Source organism: Empidonax traillii, unplaced genomic scaffold (genome assembly GCF_003031625.1).
Source record: "Empidonax traillii isolate 1590-97213 ecotype Southwest subspecies unplaced genomic scaffold, ASM303162v1 scaffold121:size1714817, whole genome shotgun sequence".
NCBI classification, from domain to species: Eukaryota; Metazoa; Chordata; class Aves; order Passeriformes; family Tyrannidae; genus Empidonax; species Empidonax traillii.
Window position 1 is genome coordinate 1,596,707 of NW_020955314.1, and position 23,710 is coordinate 1,620,416.

Sequence of the window (23,710 nt, forward strand, 5' to 3'; positions counted from 1 at the left end):
ATTTTGATCGCAATCTGGAGAGCTGATTTCTACATCCCAACTATCATATCTCATGGAATTTGGGAACTATCAGAGGAGTTAACATGTGGCTGCTGGGATCTGCCTTCCCTGAGTAGCACACATCAGTTTCAAATTAGGTAATTTTGCATCTTCTGTGAATACTAACATCAAGCCAAAGCGATTCTTAAAATAAAGCAACCCCCAAATCTTTAAATTTCTTTAACAGCCACAGGAACATATTCAAACTTACTTCTTACTGCTCAGTCACACTCTTTATCTTAAATCATGTCTCTTCAGTTCTCTCTCTGCTATTTTGAAGAGCTGCATAAAACATCACAGCATTATTTTAATCGCAGAAGTACCTGTGAAAAAGCTGGAATTTAAAGCATTTGGGACTTACCAAAAACTGTCAACACCAAACTGCCTTGAACTACTTCTAAAAAAAAAAAAACAAAAACATGGAGGCAACTGAATAAGTTTACATTAAGGTTTTTTTCTTTTCAGTCATAAGAATATGCATTAAAAAACACAGTATTTTTAAAACCAAAAGTTACAGCTCAGTAAAATAATTCTATTACATGAATTTTGCTGAGTGTAGCTTGATCAGTGGCTTGACCCACCCAGTGGTGAAGTACAATTGTCCCTTCAGAGGGAGCAGTAATACTGACAGACCTGTGGCAGCCTATGAGTCAAAAGATGCAAAATATAAAGACACAGAGAGGAAAACCCACACAAGAAACGCTGACAAGCTTTCAAGCATGTAGTCTCTTATTCCAGGAAGCACTGCGAAAAGTAAAGTCTTGAGGATCTTTGCAAAAGCCTCTGCTGTGTTTCACATTATTTAGGTAGTATTAGTTAAATCCAGATCCAAATTACAAAGTAGTCCCTATGCAATTCCCATTAACTCACAAAAACCAACCCTATGTGTCATCTTTCTTTTCAGAACAGAAAAATCTAAAGCTTTATGATGACATACTGTAAGAAACTAGTCTGGCCATCAGCTTCAAACAGTTTTGCACTATGTTTGAAAGAAGATGAAGTTGTCCTGCACTACCCTATACCCTGATGTTGTTTATATGTCTGCATTTATCCCAAGTAGAAATAAAAATTCAAACCCTAAACCCAAACAACTTAGCCCAGCCCCTTTACTGGGTTAAGCCCCAGCAACTGTGCAGTTGCTTTTCCTCAACATTTCTTTTCTAAATTGCTATGCCACTTTGAGAATCAAAACAGGCAGTCACTGAGAAATTGCCACAACATATCGGTCACGTTGTTTCTCTTGAACTGAAGTCAAAATGCTCATGGACAAAAAAAATGCTGTCTTTGCTTCTTTTTTTTTTTTTTTTTCTGCTATAAAATACTTATTATGAAAAGCATGTTTCACTTCCAGTACTGTTCTGTAACATCAAATCTTTTAACCCCTAATTTGCTGCTGCCTACACCATGACAGCTAGCTAGCCCGACATGCATAACTTTGTTTCTGTGTTTTGATACATAACAACTGAAGATTCTGTATTCAGGCCAGTGTGAAATCAGGACAGCTATTTTCCTATAAATTCAGGACCCCGTGCTGGCACTTTAGGACAACTTTATTGATCAGGCATAAGAGAAGCAGTTTAGACATAATACATTTTTACCTGTGAAACCTTATGTTTCTATAATTTCATATTACAAGAAAAGGTCAGTTGTATTTCCCATAGCGTCAGGTGGAGATGCAAAAAAATCTAGAAGGAAAAATACCAGACAAGTTTTACGCCAAGGTCTCACAGCTGAAACTTCTATTTCATTCCATTAACAGCAATAAATACTGAGCAAAGCAAGTCAGTGGATCTAGAACATCTAGAAAGGGCAAAGCACAGTTTAATGACACACTGAGAACATGGGCTGCCACAGAAGAGTGTGGGATGTGATGAATGGCCTCAGAGGGCAAGAGCTGGATTTTTCAAGAATAGAAACAGACCTTGGTGCTGCCTAGAAACTAGAAAGGGAAGAGCAATGCCACATTAAATTAAAAGATAATTGGAGCATCATGCTGATAACCATAAATATTTTGGTGATTTCATAGGACGGAAAGTCATAGACATTTCAGCCTACGACCGTGACATTAGATACAAGTGTTCAAGCACAATTACAGAAATAAAAAAAGTTGGTTGTTAAAAAACAAAACAAAACTCACACCTGAAGCTGTTCTATAAAGTAACTGCTCTTAAAAGAGGCAAGCATAGGAGCTCACTTAAAAACCACAAAGTACTCATAAATGTCTCCCCTGTACAATGATGGGAATATAATTATACCCTTTGCTACGTTTTGTAGAGAGCTTATTTGTCTTTTTAATTTTAATTTATGACAAAAGTCTTCTCAGTTGCAGGAAAATTATAAGCCCTCAAAATAAAAATCTAAAACTGCCATGTAACTGTAAGACCTCACCCAGGGGAGGGAAATGAGGAATAATTTATGACTCAAAAGATCATGTTTGATACACTTCTGGAGAAGTATTTTTTAAACACAGATTCCAGAAAACATTATCAAATTGCTAAAAGGTAATTCTTCAGGAAGGTTGTAATTATGAAAGAACTTTGAAATGTCTGTGTGTGTTGTGTGAATATGTATATAAATGCAAGCATCCTCATGTTTTAGAGCAATGCCTCTCCATCCCTTCCCAAAAAAGTCAAGAACTTTCACTGAGTTTTGAAATTCTCTCTCCAGCAGAGGAAGTCTAAAACATCTTCAAGACCAGTTAAAATATCACACACCAGGACTCACACTGTCCTCACCAACTGTTACAGCAGATAATAAAGTTGGGCAGAGGAGGGGCAGCTACATCTGAGGACACAAGAATAATCAAAAAGTCAATTTCTACACTGCCAAAATGCAGTGAAACACAACCATTCTGACAAATTATTTGGAATTGTAGAATCACAATTGTTTCAGCAACTATGTCATTTAACCTCACACAGCTCCAGCTGATGCTTTATTCTAACAGTTTTGAAGAGGATTGCCAACAGTGATTGATACAAGATGCTGAAGTGTTCCAATTTTATGTGATTGTGATTTGTAATCAGAAATAAATAATCAGTTAAAACTGAGAACTACTTGGAAATTACTGAAAACCTTAATAATAGCAGTAAGAGGTTTCCAAAAATTGCTGTCAAGGAAAACAAAAAAAGGAAAAGAAATTTTTTATTTCCCATTAAGTGCTTGATTTTGTTTACTCATAGCTTAACTTTGGTGTCCCTAAGTTGTGTCTGCACCCATCAAATCTAGAATCTCGTTTTTACATGAGCTCTGAGACACTGATGCCCTCAGCTGAGATTAAGTACAAATATACTCAACACTTCAATTCGTGACAAAAACTGGCAGTGAGTCACTGACACCGCTCAAGTCAAAAGTCAACTCAGGCAACAGTTAAAACCCCACAGGAGTTCTTAAAATCTAACAGGATCCAGAACCCTTTGAATCACAGTTACTGATCTAATCTGAGGTCTGATTATATCACTGTTCTGTGCTCACATTTATTGCTTAAAAAAATAGTAAAACTTCCCTTTCTTCTCAAAATATTGCTACATACAAATACTGTAACTGTTTCCTTTAGAGTACAATGCTAAGAAGCATCATAATACCTTTGGAGCATAAATCTCTGAAGGAGATTAAACAAAAGCCTGTAAGGGCAGCATGAAGTAGACTTCACTACATTTTTAGACAGAAATCAAGGAGTTAGTGTTAAGACAGTAGACTTGTTCTTCCCAGTTTAGCAAGAAGAACATTATCAGCTCATACTCTCAATTCTAAAGCATCCTGTAGGCATTATACCTCTACAGCTGAACAATTAGCAAAAGGGATTAATTTGCAACTCAAAATGGTCTCATTTTCTCTGTATTGTTCAGAATGCTTTGTAAAAAAGGAAATAAGAGTATTGTAGTGTTTAAAATTCGTAGCCTACATTAAAATAATTTACATATTGTTATGATAAAAAAATCCTAGGGTAACAAAAATTGTTCAAACTCCTTGTCAAAGTCTTCCTTTCTATAGTGAGTCTTTAAAAAATTAACTTTATTACACTACCTTCCTGCAGATGTTTATTTTTATCCACCAATCAGTGGGTTACAGGGCTTAATTGGGATCCCTCCATTAAAGCAAGTGGTAGCACTGATTTACAGGGTATTAAGGGACAACACCTTTCCCTTTCACCTGCCAGTGAAGTCCTGGCTATGACTATATAGGAGAATATGATATGCAGCCAAATTGTATTCTAGTCAATCCATATCTTATAAGCTTCCAATAAGCATCCCACATAGGATGGGGCAATGTTTATTATTAAGTAGTTTAGTTAAAACACATAGTTTTATTTTAATCAGGGCTCATTTAGTCACAAGACCAAGAAATATTTTTCTTTCAACTGAAAAAAAAGCTTAGGACTTAAGTGAAATTCACAAAACACGGATGGTATTTGCCATCGTGTTCTCTATAGTCCAGATTTAATTTCCAATAGAAAATGTGTCAGCCAAACATTCCCTTTTGCTCAAGTTACTGATAATGAAATCAAAAATCATACAACCAGTAAGAACCCTCATCCTGGCAGCAGTTAGATACTTTTTCCTGCAATGTGCCATTCAATTCTCAACCAGTTAAGATATATTCACCATCCACATTTACAAAGGGAAGGAATATGGGGGGAAAAAAAAAATCAGCCAGCCTCTCTAACTCTCCTCTTGGGTCACTTCTTATCTTAGACAATGACAACTACTCGCTGACAGAATCAGAGCCCATACTCAAGTACCCTGGATTTTTTCCCATAGCTGCTGAGGGAAGTCCACAGTGACAACTTCATTTGAGGGATCCTGTTCTCTCCTCAACAAACCTGAGAATGTTTGCCAAACAGGTATGGGATGCTACTGCCAAAATTCTAATGATCCTACAGAAATGATACATGCTTTTCATATTTATATTTGGAGAGTTTGTTCTATCATTAAAGAGGAGCACTCAGGAAATGACAGGAGCCAATCAAAGCCAGTATACTTTTACTTTACCACTGCTTTAAGTCAAAACCTTACATAAAAATATATTATAAAGATGCAACTTAAATCAGTGTTTCCTATCAAACACACAGTAAACATCTCAGTGGCAAGTATTTCTAGCTGTACCATAGTTTTACCAGAATTTACCAATCCTGAGAGCCTGCCACCCCACAAATAGCTTTAGTTGGAGCACTTTATTCACAGAAAGTTTAAGTTGCCTTGATGCTTTTATGTTTCCTATTTCCTTTCACCATTAGTCCTGTTGGTACCAAAGCCCAGAGTCACCACTGCCCTTGTGGTATGCCAGAGATTTGGTAGCGAGCTGCTCTTGTCAGTGCTACGTTGGTTTCCAGCCACAGCAACATACAAATGGCAGCACATTAAAACTGAAAATATATAGGCCTAAGAAATTCTAGTTTAAGTTGCCATTCATGCACATAAATGGATGTTAATAATAGGGTATACAATGCTGGCATTCATATCAGATAGACTTACTATATATTTATTAAGTATAATTCATTCCACTGAAGTTCTAATGAGGGCTGCTTAATTCTGGCTTTAATCATATGTCAGAGGAGTCAGAAAGCCAAGCAAAGACTGTTTTTCACAGGTGGAATTTTGTGAATAAGTCAGACAGAGCTTTTTTTAGTGTTAAGTGTGATTATACTTGCCTTTATCTCTGCCTACATACATTCTCTTCCCTATTTGCATTTATTTTTTTTGCAGCTCATAACTGAAAATGAATGGAACTGAATGTTATGTTCTGATTGTCTGCTTGTTCCAATGATGGTTCTTCACTGTATGACTACCCTTGATGGACATCTAATATATAATACAGGTGGGGAAGAAAGGTAATCAAGCATGTTTTTGAGTTATTTTTGAGCTAGATATTATGCGAGCTTTTTGGCTGCATATGAACACGCTGATACACACTTCTGAGCTGTTATGATAAACGCTATGATCACGTTAAGCATTCAACTCCTTTGACAAAACATTCTGCCATTGGTACAAGATTAAAAGAGTAAGAGAAACTAATAACAGCTCATCGTATTTACTGATCTCTAACTGTCATCCACCATCACTGTCAGTCACAGTCTCTACGCAAACTGGTACACAGGCATGCTCTTAAAAAGGAAGTAAATTCATTGATGACAGAATTACTGCATCCTATACCCTGGAGAGGACCATTCCAACCCTTTTCTCTGGCACAAGTTCTGAAGTAAATGGAACTGGATATGGTAAGACATAGCACTAAGAACCAAGACCCAAAATATAGTAACCTTTTCCTTCTGCTTTGAAGGACAAGTTTTGCATCTTTTTGGTAGTAAAGCTAAGGCACTCAGATGATATTCTGATTATCTTCACAAGAAGCCTGACTTCTGACATCAGTTTCTTCCACCTATTTGTAAACTCATCTTCTGAATGAACAAATTTCGAATACTCCCTTATCCCCATCAATTTCTCACGTGGCACCATCAACCACCAAAATGGTTGCTTAGAGGCAGCAATATACACTGAAATAATAAAAACCTCCAAAGATAAGCATATCTAGCCCTGTAAAAAAACCAGTAACTATCTGAAGCATCCCCAAAGAAAAGCTCTTTTACATAACGACACCCTCATTTTGCTCTGAGAAGAATATACCTCCTGTACAACCAAGAGAACAATTACCTTGCAGGGCACCCATTTAAGGAATTAAGTCAGATTTTGAAAGCAGCACCAAAACACTGTGCGAGAACTTAAGTAAGAGCCTCTAGTCCCACCCTGAATTCTCTCAGTGTCATTTAGAGTTAGTGCCTATACAGAAAAATCAGCAACCAATACCAACACGTATTAACTCCTCCTAGAACAAACTATTTTAGTCTTTACATGCCTTCCTATCCCCACTACACAAGGAGTTGGAGTTTACTCTGAAAGGAGAACTCCAAATACATTAAATAAGTTTAGACCATGCCTGGGCAAGTGTAAAACTTGTAGGGAGATTTACCATGTCAGCAGCGGAGATAGGACAACAGAACCATCAACATCTTGCCTCTGCATTTCTGGGAACATAAGACTTCATTCACAGTGTCCTTTCAATATCTACACAGATTAATCTGAGCAACCATTTCAAACCAGAATAAAGTGATACAGACAAAAATGTCTCTCTTGCCAGTGAGGGAACACAAAACAATCCCTCCATTTTCTGGTGTTTCACTCCTGACTGATAAATCACAACTCCACTGGGTATTTAAAATCATCATTCTACCCTTGCCATACAGGCAACAACTTTATCTCCGTTCCCAACAACTCTGTATTCTACAGGTGTAAGACAATACTCTGTTTCCATCAATCTCACTGCCTTCCTAGTGGAAATTATAAAGGTTGTTCCCAACATACATTTGGTTTCGAAGGTTGCTACTACCTTTTCTGTATTGAAGAGCAGCTTTGTGCACCTTAGAGCTTGTATGTTGTTTCCAAAATAGCTTAAGCTGGTCATATTTAAAAGTGATCAGCTCTCTACCTTCATAGTTCCCCTATGTGATTGTCCTTAGATCACAGTGAGTACAACAGAGCTTCCACTGGAAACCTGACACAGACAACCAGCGTGGAAGATGACCTTTTTGCTTTGGTAATAAACATGTAGATAGAATGAATTCTCTTACATATTAGATGTAGAAAATACCAGAATTTACTATATTAATTATTGAAATAAGCAGAAGTTGGATTTATCAAAAACATGTTATGTTGTTATGCAAACGCTACTCACATCAAGTATCTGTGATATTTTTGGTTGGCTTTACTCATTTAGTTTTAAAAGGTTAGATTTCTATCCTACCTTATTAAAACCCTACATTACATAAATAAGTACTATTGCACAAATAATTTTGTGCTACAATTAGAAAGTCATGTCATGTTCACAGGGATGCAAGACTACCACGTCTGCGTTTGAGCATATAACTTGTCTGATACAAAAGCTGATGAAAAATTAATGCCCATTTTGCAATTTTAGTAGATGCAAATACTCACTGTGCAACCATAGCACGAGTTTAACAGAGACAAGGAGTAAGTACGAAAAATGGCATCTTGGTAAATCTCTGTGGCATCTTTATAATTATGTGCCACAATTATTAGAAGTTTAAACCATCAACTAAAAACTAACGTACTCCCAGTAAAATGAGCAAGAGGGAATACGATAATCTTGGGAATATGTGCTTTTTCATCAATATGCATTTTGACAGCTGTTGTACAGTAGTTAACTACCATGCTAATGGCAGTGGAACAACTGATAGCAATGTGGCATCAATCATCTTTCCTTGAAGAGTCTACCCATTTTATGTACTCATTCCTTTAAAGTAACTCTGAAAACTGTTCATACAGCCTGCAACATCTCTGCAATCATTTTCATACGGACATTAGAATTTTCTTCCCCCTTCATGTAATCCTACAGTTTGCAAATCTGGAAAATCCTGCTGACTCTTAGCATTCCACATTACATTTTAGATTTGGTTTCAAAACAAGTGATTAAACTTTTTCCACTATTTCTGTGTGTCATAGTCTTCTGTAATCAATCATATGTCTTATGGGGCAGAAAAAAAATTAAATCAGAAAGTCTTTAAGGCTCTAATCAACACAAGGAGTTAGTTCCACAACCTGAGACTGACACAAGAATCAGTGTAGCAGGTGCTAAGAAAACTTGTGGGGTGTAGGTTTGTTTGTTTGTTTTCTGTTAGTCTGCTTGTATGCTTTGTTTTGATTTTTCTTTTTTTAATAATCAAGTTGCTAAAAAGAGTCAAAGAAAGAAAGAAAAATACACATAATGTATAAGAGATCTTAAGAGTAGCAGTCAGAAACAGGTTGTATGACAGGCAATCAACCCGATGGCACAGTGGCACTGCATCTTAGGTAGAAGAGAACTTGGTGTTGAGAGCACACCAAGAATCCAACCATATGCTGGTGGGAAAGATACACTGGGGACTGCAGACATGCTGATCATCATATGATTACTCTTCTCCCACCCATGAGGCAAAGAAACCAAAATAAACTAACTGACTACAGGCATATATGTGATGAGTTGTTTCAGAGACTCCTGTATAAAAAGAGTACAGATGATGATATGTCGATACTCCTTGAGACCAAGCCCCAGACTCAGTAGAGCTGTAGGATGCTGGGTGGAACCAAGCTGGGCACAGCCACCTGCTGCACAGGCTGGGGTGGGGGGGATGAGCACAGAGCAGCTGCAAAACCATAGAGGGAAGTCAAGTGAATTGTCTGTCCATTTAAGTACAACGTACCTAACCAAATTCAACCTCCTGGCTCTCAAGCAGTGATCTACCTTTAAGGAGAAATCCCAAAGGCTGGAGAGTCAGCCATTAAAAGTGTCCAAGAGGAGCTTGTTATTAGCCAAGGAGAGACACAGAACTAAGTAAACCCATCATGGCACCTCCAATTCCCTGTGGCCAGATAACTACGGGGGTGTCTATCAGCATTTTGTCCTGTTGTGCTTAGCAAAGCAACTGGTGAGTACTGCCACCTCTTCAATATTTTATTGCCTGAACAGAAATGACTGCTTTAAGTTTTGATAAATGACTGATGAAAAGACAGTACTGCAGAAAACAACTGGACCTCAATACAACTACACTAAACTCAATAAACTTGTAAAGTTTTAACCAGACCAGAGTTTAGCAGATGTGTGAGGAAAAGAAATATGATTCTCTCGCTGTGCTAGGTCAGTTTAGTGACACTCCCTTTACTAGAAGCATTTTTTTGGAATAATATTTTTGGTCCAGAACTGAGTAATTCTGAATTTGGCTCACATACTCCAATGAAATTTTGCAACTATTTTTAAGTCTAAGAGCTTTGTCACATGCCTAAGTATTACCCCCAGTTAGACATGCAAGACTTCCATACAGCCAGTTTACAGCTTGTGTCCTTCTCTCTCAAATTTCCATTGTGTATCAACAAAAAGCTCAGGGTGATATATTCCCTGACAGAACCCATTTTCCCCAGCATACATCAGACATATCTAGCACAAAAAAAAACAAAAACAAAAAACCAAAACCACCACCACCAACAACAACAAAAAACAAACCACAAAACACCTCTGCTCTCTGAAATGAAAAGAGTTATGGTAAACACAAACATTTTAAACTTGGTGTTTTAGAGATGCACCTGTGGCAGCTGTCACGCAAATAATCCTACGAGAAGCGTTTTACATTCAGAGCTGCTATGAAGAGGTAGTTTAAACTGTTACTGACTTTACAGTATGTTTTATTTGAAAATTTTGTGTTTCATTGTTTTGGGAAACTTATAGCCCAGAGGGCCATTAGCTGCAGCCAAGTGTATTAGATGCTACTAAACATTCATTCCCTACAGGCTTAATTGCAAAATACCATCAACATTCTTCTGAGGGAGTTCATCTTTATGGAGAAAATGGCATTTCTCTTTTGAATCCCTATTCCACTTCAAAAATTGCCCCACTCCCTTCTTTTTCCCCTCTTCATCCTTAGTAGCTGGTTTAAGACAAGATATGCAACTTTGTCAGCTCATGGCACTATCTCTGCCACAGTTTCTTTTAAAAGCAGACTAGTCTGGTGAACAAATAATCAACTTACTTGTTCATTTTCCGTTATTTCCCTTAGCAGCTGTCTTCTCAGAAGCAGGATCTTCAGATCACAATATGCCACAAGCCCAGAAAACAATTAGGATTTCTAAATTAATCAGAGGAGTGCTAATTTGATCAAGCCAGTACTGCCTGAATCTCACAGCATCCAGGTTACTGAACAAGACCTTGGATACTATCCAAACATTCCTTTTATAGAAAAAATTTACACTGGAAACAAAGCAGATGAGTCTACTTTCCTGTTATGATGATATTCCACATAGAACTGAAACATATAGTGTATTTTATTTTTTTAAGGAATTTGTTGAAAAGAGAGATGAACAGTACAGACTGTTTACCAAAAGATCTTTTCTACATAAAAAATATAAATGGATCTCTGTTAAAAGCTTTAATTTCAATAGTCAGCAGACAAGTCAGCAAACTAGGGCAAGGAAAGCAGATCACAGAATGGCTGATTCACTTCTCCATTCCAGTGCTCAGCCCTGTTGTGGTTCTGGACTCATGACAGCTGAGGACACTCACGGAAAATGTTATATACATTTTGGGTACTGTGTTCTGTGGCTGGAAATCAGAGACAATAAACACAACTGCAAAATCATTTGGTTTTTAGATGACCCAAGTGTATCTACGTGTCAACATGGTTGATGCCCTTTGTTCTGCAACAACCAAGAGTAATATATACAGGCAGACTGTCACACACCCATGGCTTAAACTAAGAGAACAAAATATTGAGTTCAGTGTTAAAATAATCACAGCTCACAAGAGTCTCAGTTCAAACTGAATTACTTGGAGTCTTCTCAATTTACCCTGGAGTTATTCACATTTTAAGATTACATCACCTCATTAAGACATTCATTCTCCCATCTAATACCTCAGTTTCTAACCCTGGAGATCAAGTCTGTCAATGCCCATGATAATTCACAATAAAAATACAGTGACATTTCAAAAATCTGAGAGCACTACTGCATGTAAACTATCTGATAAGCTGATAAAATAGACACTTTCATTCTGAAGTGCAGACATTTTGACATCTTTCAGCAGTGCTAAAGAGTGATGCTAACAAAAATTAATCTCCTTTATGATGTTGAAGGTAGAAATTTATCCTCCACCAAAAAATTCCCTGTCAAGTTCTTAGGAGATCAGATGTTACTGTGGATAAGGGATCTGAAATGAGATATAAAATCAGTAAAATAAACTAGGAATCTAAACTTCTAGGGTTTTTTAATCAAAACACAGCCTTAACAGCAAGTATAGAACTTATCCACCTACAATATGTTTACCTCAGATCAAACAAAAGTGTTATTAAGAGAAATCTCATTATTTAATCAAATCTAACTTCCAAACTGAAAGTCTGGAACGTGTTTAAGACCAGTGCAAAAGAACTGTTTCATATCTGTTTAAGTGGAATCTTTTTAATTCAGTATTTCAGTTTCATTTTAGAACATGTCAATGGCCCATACGAAACATATGAGAAAGTTTACTCATCCTCTGTGGAACAAGAGACAGTCCATCATACACAGCATTGCTACCCTTGTGCAAGCCTTAGCAGAAAACAGAGACTGAAACAACATCCTCATTCTCAGAGGTAGGCTCTCCAGAATTAAAAATAAGAAGAAAAAAAATGGTACAAATTTAGAGTTACTGCTTGCACAATAACCCTATCACACTGGAAAATACTGTGTGCTGTAGCAATTGGCCAGGGACACTTCCCTATCCCTCTCCCAGAAACACACCAGCACTATGGAACAACTTGGAGAAGAAGCCAGCTGTGCGGCAGATTTATTTTAATCTGATCTTTATCAGACTTAAAGCATGGAAGTGTGCTCCAAAATACTGCAGCTACTGGGATAAAGCATCTGATCAACCTACATTAGTGAAACCCAGTGATTCAGAGCCCAGAAAACACCCACTAAGAATCAGTGCCCACTGACTGCAGCAAACCCAGAAGTATCAGGTACTACAAGAGGCTCTCCCAAAAAAGCTGTGAGAAGTGGCAGCACAGCTGCCTGGATTGGCCCAGCCTTAAGCAGCTGAGGTACTCAGAAACAGATATTTCAGGTTTGTTATACAGCTAAAAGAGACATTGCCAGGAGACTGTTCCAAACTTTGGAGCTGGTGATTTACCCTCTGAAGATGCCTCTTTCTCTACACTGCCAGAGGATAAAGACTAGGGAGACTATGATACTAAAATTTCTTCAGTAGAGAATAAGGATAGCATGGTCAAGATTCAGCTAAGAATAGACTATCTCTGTAGTTCAAATCTGAAAGAATTGAAAATTTATAATATATCTATATATTATATGTATAATTTATAATATTACTACATAAATTACAGTTGCAGCCATTGAATTTATTAAAACTTGAATGATTCGTGCAGTCATATTAAGCAATTCATGTAATCACTGACCATAGCATATAGCAATAAATGAGCAAGTATTTCTGACCAAAAGCAACAGAGACAGGTAAAAATAAGAGGAGAAATTAAAACATGCATTAAACATTAAAACATGTTCATGTTTTCCCACTTCTCAAAGACCTATTAAATGTTTTATAGTGTACCCAAACAACTAGGGTGTAAAGAAAACAAAAAAGGAAAAGAGAGAGAATAGAATGGGCACTTTTAAGGAATATGCTTAAAATTGTTCATTTTTAATACTAAAAGATGTTGATGATAGGCCTTTTCACGTATTAATCTATGATTATGAGAAACCATGGAATCAAATACTTAAAGAAAAACACAGAGAAGATAACATGTTAGGAGAAGACAAGCCTTGGATTTACTTTAATTCGTTAAAATATTATCACTGGGGTAATATTGCAACATAGCATCTGACTGATGTAATGTTTAAGCGCTTTCCCAAACAAGGCACCTTAAACCCCATTCATAAAAATTAAAACTATAATTTGACTAAAACTACAAAATTTAGTCATCAATTGATACAAGAGTAGTATATGGTATTTGCATAGCAATCTCGACATTTCAGCTTCGAAAGGTCTGCGCAAACATTAATTGTATAGTTCATTTCTGAGGAATTGTATTCCTCCAGCATAAAGGGAAAAAAAGATAAAAACGGATGAAAAAACACATAATACACTATTTCCTGCTCTTGAGTTCTGTCCAGCCTAGAACCTCATGCTGCTTCATAAAAATTTGTGATGAGATGTACTAGAAACCGAACAATTTTTGTTCAAGTCAAAGGATTCACAGATCAGAAGCACAGTGTGGTAGCTCATGATTTCTGACAGCTTGTCAGAAGTGGTACCAGAAGTTGTTGTATCCAGCTGCTCACCCCATCCCCACCCCGACACAGCACTACCAGATAATGCAGCAGTCCCTGCAGTGCATCCACTGTTTAGCCGACATATCTCACAGCTGGGTGCTCTTAACTTCAAATACCATCTATTTCAACCAGGATACCAACCCAGCAGACGAGGGGATGCTAACAATCTGTTCTGCTACTAGGCTGTAAAACTCCACCAGTGATGGGCAGATGGCAGTCACAGAGCCTCTTAACTTCTCCTTGGGACCACATGACAGATCAGATACATTTTACATCTCAGTGAAATCTTGCGGACTGGAAACATGAATGCCTTGACATTAGGCACCTGGGTTGCAGCAGGAGGAGAAATTTTAAAAAGACAAAAATCTTGCTGTATCTGTGGTCTATTTTTCACTTATCTTTGGAACCCTAAATATTGAGTGGTGTGATGAAGGAGGAATGAAAATGAAGGTGTTTAGGTTCTATAGATTCCCGGAAATAGCCAGTCTTTGGTAACATCCAGCCTGTAAAATATCTGTGAAATAAGTATTTCTTCAGATATTCCAAGCATATTGGCAATTTCAACTCATTCCTCTAATTTCTGCAGCTCACTGTACAAAAGACGTTTCTAAAGAAAACCTTCAAACAGTCATGGAAAATCATAGACATTTTGCAGTGTGATCTGACACATGAGCTTTTCCTGAAAACGATGGCTGGATGGAATGACAGAAAATGCACTTTCTCCCTACTTAGTCCAACTTGGGTTTAGCTGGAGGTTCAGAGGACTCACGCAACACTGTGTGGGGAAAAAGGTCACAGCAGGTACAGCTTTCAGTGCTACTGTATGACAGGACTACTTAGCTGTTACTGATGAAGGACACATATTGGTCTAGCAGGATCACCTTAGGTTTTATTCAATGAGTTATATGCTTGTGGTAAACAAGAAAGTTGATTTTGAGGGGCAAGTCTGTGGTTGCAAATCCTTTTCCTACACAAAACCAAGATGATTTAATTGAACTTCGCCTGCTGCTACACAATTTCCAGACATATTGAACAGCAGTCTGGGTTTTCCAGACAATTATTTGCCCTTTGTTCCATTATGTACATCTCTCTGCATTTCCTTGCAGCCATACGGGCTGATGTAAAAATACCAAAGTCACCAACAACAGCTTTAGTTATAAATAGTCCTAGGAGAAAGTAATCTAAGTTTCAGTATGAGCAGGTGTTAAAATTACAGGCATCTGGGAAAAATCAGCATTCTGTAACACCCTCTGATAAGGCTGGCAGGCATATTAGCAAGCACTCGCCACAGCTCCTCTGGCACATTTAATTTAATTTAGCATTAGCAGAACTATGGAAGCTGAAGAAAAGGACAAAAACCTCCATAAACCTATGAACAGCTTCGCCTTGCCTCTTGAGATGCAAATACTACCATTTTCCCCTAAAACGGTGATCTTTGATAAAGCTATCCTTTTATGCTAATATAAAAAGTTATTAGTATTCAGCAGTGGAAGCTCTGGAGAGCTATTTCTAACAGTTTAAAAATAGAATTTAAAAATGTTCTTTTAAACATCACCAAGGGAAATTGCACAGTCAGGAGAGAAACTGCTTACAGTTATACACAAACCCATGGCACTTTAGAGGAAATAAAGGCCTTCAGTCACAGAGCATCCATTTGTGTTCTTGGGAACACAGGAAAAGGGGAAAGAGAACTTGAAGCTAAGCAAACGCAGTGTCTTTTTGAGAGTGGGCTTGAAGGACTTTGTGCAAAACAACTGTTGGGATATAGTGAAAAGAGTACAGAACTGTGGGCAAGGAATGAACTCTCACTGACAGTCAAAGTCCATGTTCTATGGATGCACAAGTAGGTCAGGAAACTCATCAGTTGTAGCCATTCAAAGAAGAAAATTATTTTCTAAAAGCGTCTTTATCTTCTAGACCATAGGAAGCTTTCAGGTAACTGGGGCAACCATAGACCTCTCCTGAGCGCCTCTTTTCTGGACACTCTTCATTTATCAAGAGCCAGTGTAGCCTAAAGGTACAGGGACTCATTGCTCAAAATTGATATCCAGTGATGAACATTATCTGATAGACCACTTTTCTACCACCCCCAAGAGTTTTAAAAGGCTCCTTAAGTCCTGCAAAGGTGAGAAGAGCATATATTCAAATCATGGGTACTGATATCTACGGGAGCCCTGCTCCTAACTCCCCATTTACAAAATCATGACTACTTATAGACTAGAATGAACTATGGGTAGCAGCATTTTAAGAAAGAGGAGGATACTTCTCTATAAAAATACAATTGAGATAATAACATTTTGCCTGCATTTGCTAAGGGTGCAGGACATCTGACACTCTATATGTCCAAAGTCAAGAGAGATGAAAAATGCTGCTTACACTCCAAAAAGAGGGCTCAATGGAAGCAAACACCTCATCTGGATAATTTGGGATTTCTTTCCTCCTCAGCCCCCTTTTTCTATCCTCTAAGGCCGTAGATCACTCTTTAATGGCATGTTAAAATAATAAAACTTTTACACAAAGCCACTTAAAGGAATTTACTGTGGTTCCACACAATACCACGTGTTTATTTCTGTTCTGAAGTTATGTTTTCTCTCTGCTAAGCTAAGGGTAATAGCTGCTGAATACTGATTAGGGTTTTCCTTATTTGATTACTGTTAATTAGAGTCAAGCATGTAGTGCATCAGACAGGAGGACTGCAGATCATCGTGACACTTCAAACAGCCTGTTTAACTTCAGCAGAGCCTGTTCGAAGTTTGAGGTCGGAATAAATCTTCTCAGAGTTGTTTATGCGTAGTTGTGTAACGTTACACAGCATGGGGTACTGGACTGTTGGGTTAATTAGTGTAAGAGCCTGTCAGGAGCAGCTCACCTCCAGGTTTACCACTGGAAATTGCAATTAGCATGAAACAGTTTTCCTTTTTTGGTCCAGTTTCTCACACACAAATCATTCTCACAGATGTCTCGCCCAAGTAACCAAGGACTGCAGCCAGTCAGCATTCACTTACCCTCTTCAACTGGTGTCTCCATGGGACGTCTGAAGTAACATCAAAGGGTTAGGCTAATCCCAGCTGATCCTGGAAGAAGTCCAGGGGTTTTTGAGGCTTTAAGGCTGTGATTAAAGAATACACCTGTCTGCCCCAGTAATGAGGTCAAACTTTCTTTGCCAACAACAGGCTGCTTTTTATCCTGTGACACACCTCCTGGAGGAACTGTCAGAACAAGGTGCAAGTATGAAGGAGTCAAACAGCATCAAGTAACAGTCTCTACAAAGCCACAACTGTTACAGAAATCCCAACACCCCCCATCCCCCCTCAACAAAACCTTAGTCAATTCCCTATTCTTAATGTGACTTAAACTGCAAGTGATGACTTAATGTGACTTAAACTGCAAATGGTGCTGAACTACTTTACACACAATGCTGGAATTTGTTGATGTTGTCTAGGTGGTCTGAAGGTAATGCAGCCTACACAGAAGGCATTGTTGAAACAGGGACAGCTTAACATTTACTTAAACTCCAAAATTAAAAGTAAATACTATCTTCTCCCCCAAGTACTCAGGGATATAGACATTTAACAGTTAATCCACAACTTTTCAGACAATCAATAATAAAGTTCCTACTTCAGTTTATAATTAAGCGACATCTTTTTCTCAATATTGTTCTCAATACTAGATGGCAATTTACCTTGCAGCTGAGCTTACCAACTTACAGGTGTTAAACAACTAACCTGCTATCAGCCTCACATCAGCCAACCACAAGATATTAAAGGAGACTGAAATTGGCTGGAAAGAGAAATAAATTATTCCAATCAAGAAAACAGTTTCTCACATACCACGTTCTACTGACTGCATTAGTGGCCTCTCCTTTTACCTCATGTCAGACTCACTATCTGTTCAGGCCCATCTGCTTGTGTTAATTTCAGGGTCAAGCAATTAAGACATGAGAGTTTTCCCAATATATGGGTCACAGTCATTCAGGAGAAGAACTGATGCTCATTAGTCACATATAAAATTAACTGCATTATATGCCAGAAAGAGACAGGCCTATCAGATGGTATTGAAGCTAAAACTCTGTTTTCCCCAAGGTGTTCAGCATTTATTATAAAAATGATGACACTTAATAAGAGATGGAATTAAAAGTAAAGACATACTCTTTGGAGAAAACAATCTCAGTTCTTGAAGGAGGTATGTATTTTTTATATATTCAAAACAGTTCCAACCATCAGGAACTGCAGGAAATTATCTTTTCTGCTAATTTTTCTAACCCCAAAACTCAACAGGGTTATATTGGTGGTGCAGATTTATCTGGGACCACTGTCTCCAGCTCCTTCTCAATGCTCTCACATTAATGACATTCCCAGTGCTCTGGCAAAGCTTGGCAATGTCCCTGATTGCCTCTCCCAGAGGGGAGCCAGAGGACCTACGTTGAACATCAACCCAGGAGGCTGAATTCCTTAGAGCATTCAGGAAGCTGCCAATGCTTACCTGGTACCATGCTTGTAACAGGTCTCCACCTACCCCTGTCCAGAAAAGTTCATGGCATGCTGCTTATCCACAGAACCAATGGGAAAAGATAAGAGACTTCAAGTGGTGAAAAATGCTCTGTTTCTCTCTAGTATTTGCAGTTTTTTAGCTTTTGCATCAGTCACAGTGTGCTGCTGAAACCTATGCCTGCAATGTATTAGAAAGGGAGGCAATTACTTGTACTTTTAAAAAAGGGTTTCATGTTTTGATAGGCCTTAATATGATATATTAAACAGCTTTTACTACTGTTCAAAATAACTGTGGATCTTGATTAATTCATATACTTAACTTTCATGATAAATAAATACATACATGAAACTTCACAAGTTAGCTTTCTACACTCTTTTCTTGAGACCCGTATGTCAGAACTCGCTCAAGAGCTTACAAAAAAATGCTTTTATTTCTATCTTAAATTAGTACAGTAATCCTAAAATCCTAATCTACCCACTGCTAAACCAAAAGAAAAAAATCGCATTGCCATTCTTTTCTCCTTTTCCATAACTATTAAAACACTCAACTGTGAGACTGAAGATACTCCGCTTGTTACTTTGACTTTTAGTGAAGATCATATTATTCTGCATCTTCATCTTGTCAAGTGCATTGTTTGGTTTTCTTCTGCCATTCCTGAAGTCATCAAGAATTATTTGTGTTCTAGGAGAGCTAAAACCCAATCCAGACACCAGCTCAAAGGTGAACACAGCCAAACCAATGTGGAGATTTGCTGTTAAGACTGGGAGACGTTCTGAACTTGAGAAAGAAGGGGATGTTTCTTTTTTCTTATAATTTGCATTAAAGTGGTGGTGGGGTATACTGTCTCCCACTATCACCAGAACACTAGTAAATGTAGCTCTACAACCAAAGGCAACTTCAAAGACAAGAGCTGAGCTCAGAAAACATAAACCTAGTTTTACATGTGTTTTGTTGGATTTTTTTTTCCCTAAGGATAATTACAATTACATTTTTATGGAAAATACATGTGGTTTGCTTTGTTCTAATAATGCAATAAAAAGTTACTGTAAAATAGACTGCACTTTCAATAAGCAAAGAAAACTCAAATGTTAATATATTGGCCTTGTATATTGTTTAAAGATACTAGATGTTCTAGTAATATTAATGTTTAATTTATAATTAAGGAGATAAAATCCCTGTTTCATCAGATATCTGACTACAGAACTGATACCTAATTTGCCACAAATTCAACTTTTTAATGCTTGAATCTCCAGTTATGTTTTCACTGCATTAACAACAAGCCATTAAAACATTACTTGATTCATTCTAGGGAATTTCTTCAGACACTTTTTGTAACTGTACTACAGTCACCATGAAATGTATGAACTGTCTCCATATGGTATTTCCTACACAGCCTTGGATGATCCTTCCAAGGCTCCAGCCTTGGGAAGCACCATGACCAGCAGGCTGCAGTAGAACATATATTTGGGGCAGTTGTGGCATAAGTTTCTTCTAGCTAGTGATTAATGGACAGCGTGATGAGCCTTGCCCTGATCCAGATAACTGATTTTTCTAGGTTTTCCTTGGAGTTGCAAGAAATGTGCAGGAGATCAGGACAGAAAACATCTCTACACAAGTCACTTCTGATGGTATCCTCATGAACTCCATCCTCCCACCTGTTGGCACCTCTACCAACACTCCAGCCCCTTCTTCTTCCTACTTATCAAATCTCTTGCTGGCTTCCCTAACTTGTGCAGGACATCTGTTTTAGTGCACAATATCCACGTGGCAAAAGTGTTTTTCCTCATGTTCAATTGAAATCTTGCTGCATTTCAGGATCCTAGTAGTGCTGAACAGACAACATGCAACTCTCAGTAAGCACCAGTAGGGATGTGTGCTTGCCCTACATCAACTTACCTTACCTCTCAGCTTGTGAAACACAGTCCCCACCCACCCACCCCCAAGATCACGCTGTGCAGTTGATCATCCCTTTTTCTACAAAGACATTCCTCCCTCCTAGAAGGCATCTTACTTGTTACAGCCCGTTTGTCCATTTTGTAGAGATCATCTTCAATTTGAACCTTGTCTTCTGTCATTCTTGCAGTCCATCCTAGGTTCAAATCTAATAACACACATGCTGTTCCATCATCCAGGTTGTTAATAAATATGTTGAGGTGTATTAGAGCCTAGGCAGGTCCTTGAAGAATCCCAGTCAGTTCTTTTCTTTCATTTTGACAGTTGATTGCTGACAGGGCTCTAAATACAATTTTCAAAACAGCCTTGCACCCTCCTCATTAATTTCTTCCAAATTATTTTTCCTACATCTGGTTATGAGACTGTAATACAGGACAGTGAACAAAGCCTTAACAAAATCAGGGTACATGACATCTACCATCTCTTTTCTAACCACAAGACCTATTACCCCGGGGAGGATTCAAGAAGGAAATTAAATTGTTTTGACATAATTTGTTTTCGACAGCTCCATGATAACTCTTAGTCATTTCCCTGTGTTCTTTTCAGGTTTGTTGACTTTGATGCTCTTGGCAAAAGTAACTTAATACCGATATTAATAGTAGGATCCATCTAACACTTAATAACAAACTTCATCCTAAATTCCTTTATTAAAATTTTACAGAATGTGAGAACTGACATCACGCAGCTATTAGAGACCATAAACACAGAAGTACTCAGTTATCTGTAACTTTTAAATTAGACAAGTGTGAGGGCATGCAATTAATAAATCTCCAGTGACTTAAAAGAGACCAAATTAAATTGGATTAATAATTTCAGCTGTCATAATTACAAATTTGGAGTATTAAGAAAAAAGCTTGCCAGAGAGACATGGTATCACAGCATATTGCCAGCAGTGCTGAGCCTTTCACTGAAATGCTATTGAGAAAGGCACATTTTAAGTGGAATAAAACCAGTTGTGTCCTATCTATCTCTATTAAGGGCTCAGTATTTAATCTTTTATTTACTGCAGTTTGAACCCAGGTTTCAGATTACCTGCAATGCTAACTAAAAATGTCACACTGTCTGTTTTGCTTCAGCAGCACTCCACAGAATGTAGCCCACGGATCACAGATGGAGGCCCAGCAGGCCACTACAATATCCTACACGGCTCAGAAATAATTTTCCCATTTGTTGTACAAAATACATACTCATGGGTCATGTCCTGGATCCAGCCTACAAAGAAGCTGTCTCAGATCACAGCTCTCTTCTGCAGTCCTTCAGATCTGAACAGTAATAAGGTTGAGGCTGTAAGAACCATCATAGCTAATTGCTTCCTGATGACCTGTTCCTTAAGAAACCTTGTTGTCAGACCAAGATACAGGCATATATCATCTGTACCACACAGACACATCAAATCATAATAGAAGAATGTATAAGGTAAATGAAGCTATAGGGTGGCATGAACACGCTCAGTTAATGACTCTACTCTTTACATTCCTCACATTTGTTTCAGTCATGGAAAAAATGCCACTTCAATAAAATGAGGAGATGAGCATCAAACTGCTCCCAAAATATTCTACTGCATTTCTACGATGAAAAGCTGAGTACATGAGTGACAACTGCAAGTGCCAGTTACAACCAAGGATGCAACTTCAATGGAACCATTATACTACCAAGACAACTTGAGCTGTGCGATGAAAGACTGAATTTCAAGCCAGCATCCAAGTCAATTTGAGGCCCTTTACACCTGAAGTTCTATCCACTGATAATTTTACTTTCACTTTATCATCTAGGAAGACGCTGGAGGAGAGTAAACTGTTTCTGTGAATACTAAAACCAATGAAGTCCTAAAATAAAAACACTGCTATGTAGAGAGGTAAGTTTCACACTTGACAAGATTGCCTTTTTCAACTATTCTGAGTCTCTCTATTTATGTATAAATCAATCTCAGAAAGAAGACTTGATGTAGACATTGTAAAAGAAGGCTGCAGGGCTTTGTTTGCATTTACATTCATAGGCACTCGCACCCTGCTTTTAAGTACGTTATGAGAACAATTTGTTCCTTTACCTCTGCAGCTCCTATTGTTTCCTCCAGCTGCTATTCTAAAAAAGATCTCATGTTTGAAATCTAATCAAGCCTGAAAATAGCCAGCTCACAGCTTTTGCTTTTATTGCTGGTTAGTCTAAGAAACCAAAGAATAATTACTACAGTTTTCCCTTAAGACAGTCCTGATCTTGGAGAGTAATAAAAGGTGTTGTAGGAAGAAAGGGAGAAATCACACATGGAGACAATGACAAGGGAGGAAGATGATGTTAAGGATTAAGCTGAAGTTAGGGACTGAGCTTTAAATTGTTCTCAGTGTGGAGTATACGACTCTCAATAAGACTTGGTCTTAGAGACACGAAACCGAACCTGAAAATAGGCTCTCAAGTCTTTCAAAAGGAATGCTGCAATCAGTGATGGTAGCTTGGTTCAACTGCAAGGTCAGAAATACAACAGAATCCACTCAAGATGCAGGGAAAAAAAACAGTGCTCACTCCTGGAAGTTGCAGTATTCAATAGAGTATTCCTGTGCTAGCAGAGCTAACTGGGACTGAAGTTTTGGGAAGAGCAGAGCTCCTTATGATGACAATTCCCCCCCTTTCATGTCATGACTAATTGTCCTGAGTCATCAAACAGATATTGAAAGGCTTCATCATCTACTGTTACTGGCCTGCAAGTTTGTATGCCAAGCTGGGCTTGATAGTGAATGTTTTTTCCAAAACATCTGCTGTCTGCTAAAATTAGTTCAGAAATTATGAGTGGACAGGAATCTCACAATAACAAATGGGGGTAACTTGTTTATGAAACAGATAGAACATGGACCTCCTTGAAATATAATTTAGGAAATCATTTAAAAACACTTTTGCTCCTGGCTTCCTCCCTACACAAAAGAGATACCAGTATTTACCTGTCATATTTATCTGTAATTTTCAGGGCTATGTCCCTTTAAAGGGAAACCCAGTCACCAATGCTCAACAATTCTAGAGATTAGTACCTCGTAGGGATGTAGCACCTCTCCTATGACAAAAGGCTGAGAAAGTTGAGGTTGTTCAGCCTGGAGAAGAGAAGGCTCCAAGGAGACCTTATGGTGGCTTTCCACTACTTGCAGGTGTCCTATAAAAAAGACAGGGGCAAACTTTTTAGCAGGGTCTGTTGTACAGAACAAGGGATAATGGTTTTAAAATTGAAGGAGGATCAATTTAGATCAATTATAAGGAAGTTATTTTTTTGCAATGAGAGTGGTAAAACACTGGAACAAGTTGCCCAGAGAATTTGTGGATGTCCCATCCCTGGTAACATTCGAGGTCAGATTGGACAGGACTCTGAGCAACCTGGGCAAGTGCAA

The 23,710-nt window shown here is 38.0% G+C and overlaps 1 long non-coding RNA gene across 1 annotated transcript; it reads right to left on the reverse strand.

The window, feature by feature from the left end:
- Positions 1 to 965: 965 nt before the first annotated feature.
- LOC114057218 lies at positions 966 to 23,453 on the reverse strand. The gene is made up of 3 exons (XR_003571155.1): positions 23,360 to 23,453; positions 3,016 to 3,021; positions 966 to 975 (listed from the first exon to the last, which is right to left on the reverse strand). It is a non-coding gene; the product is annotated as an uncharacterized LOC114057218 (long non-coding RNA).
- Between the last annotated feature and the right edge of the window lie 257 nt (positions 23,454 to 23,710).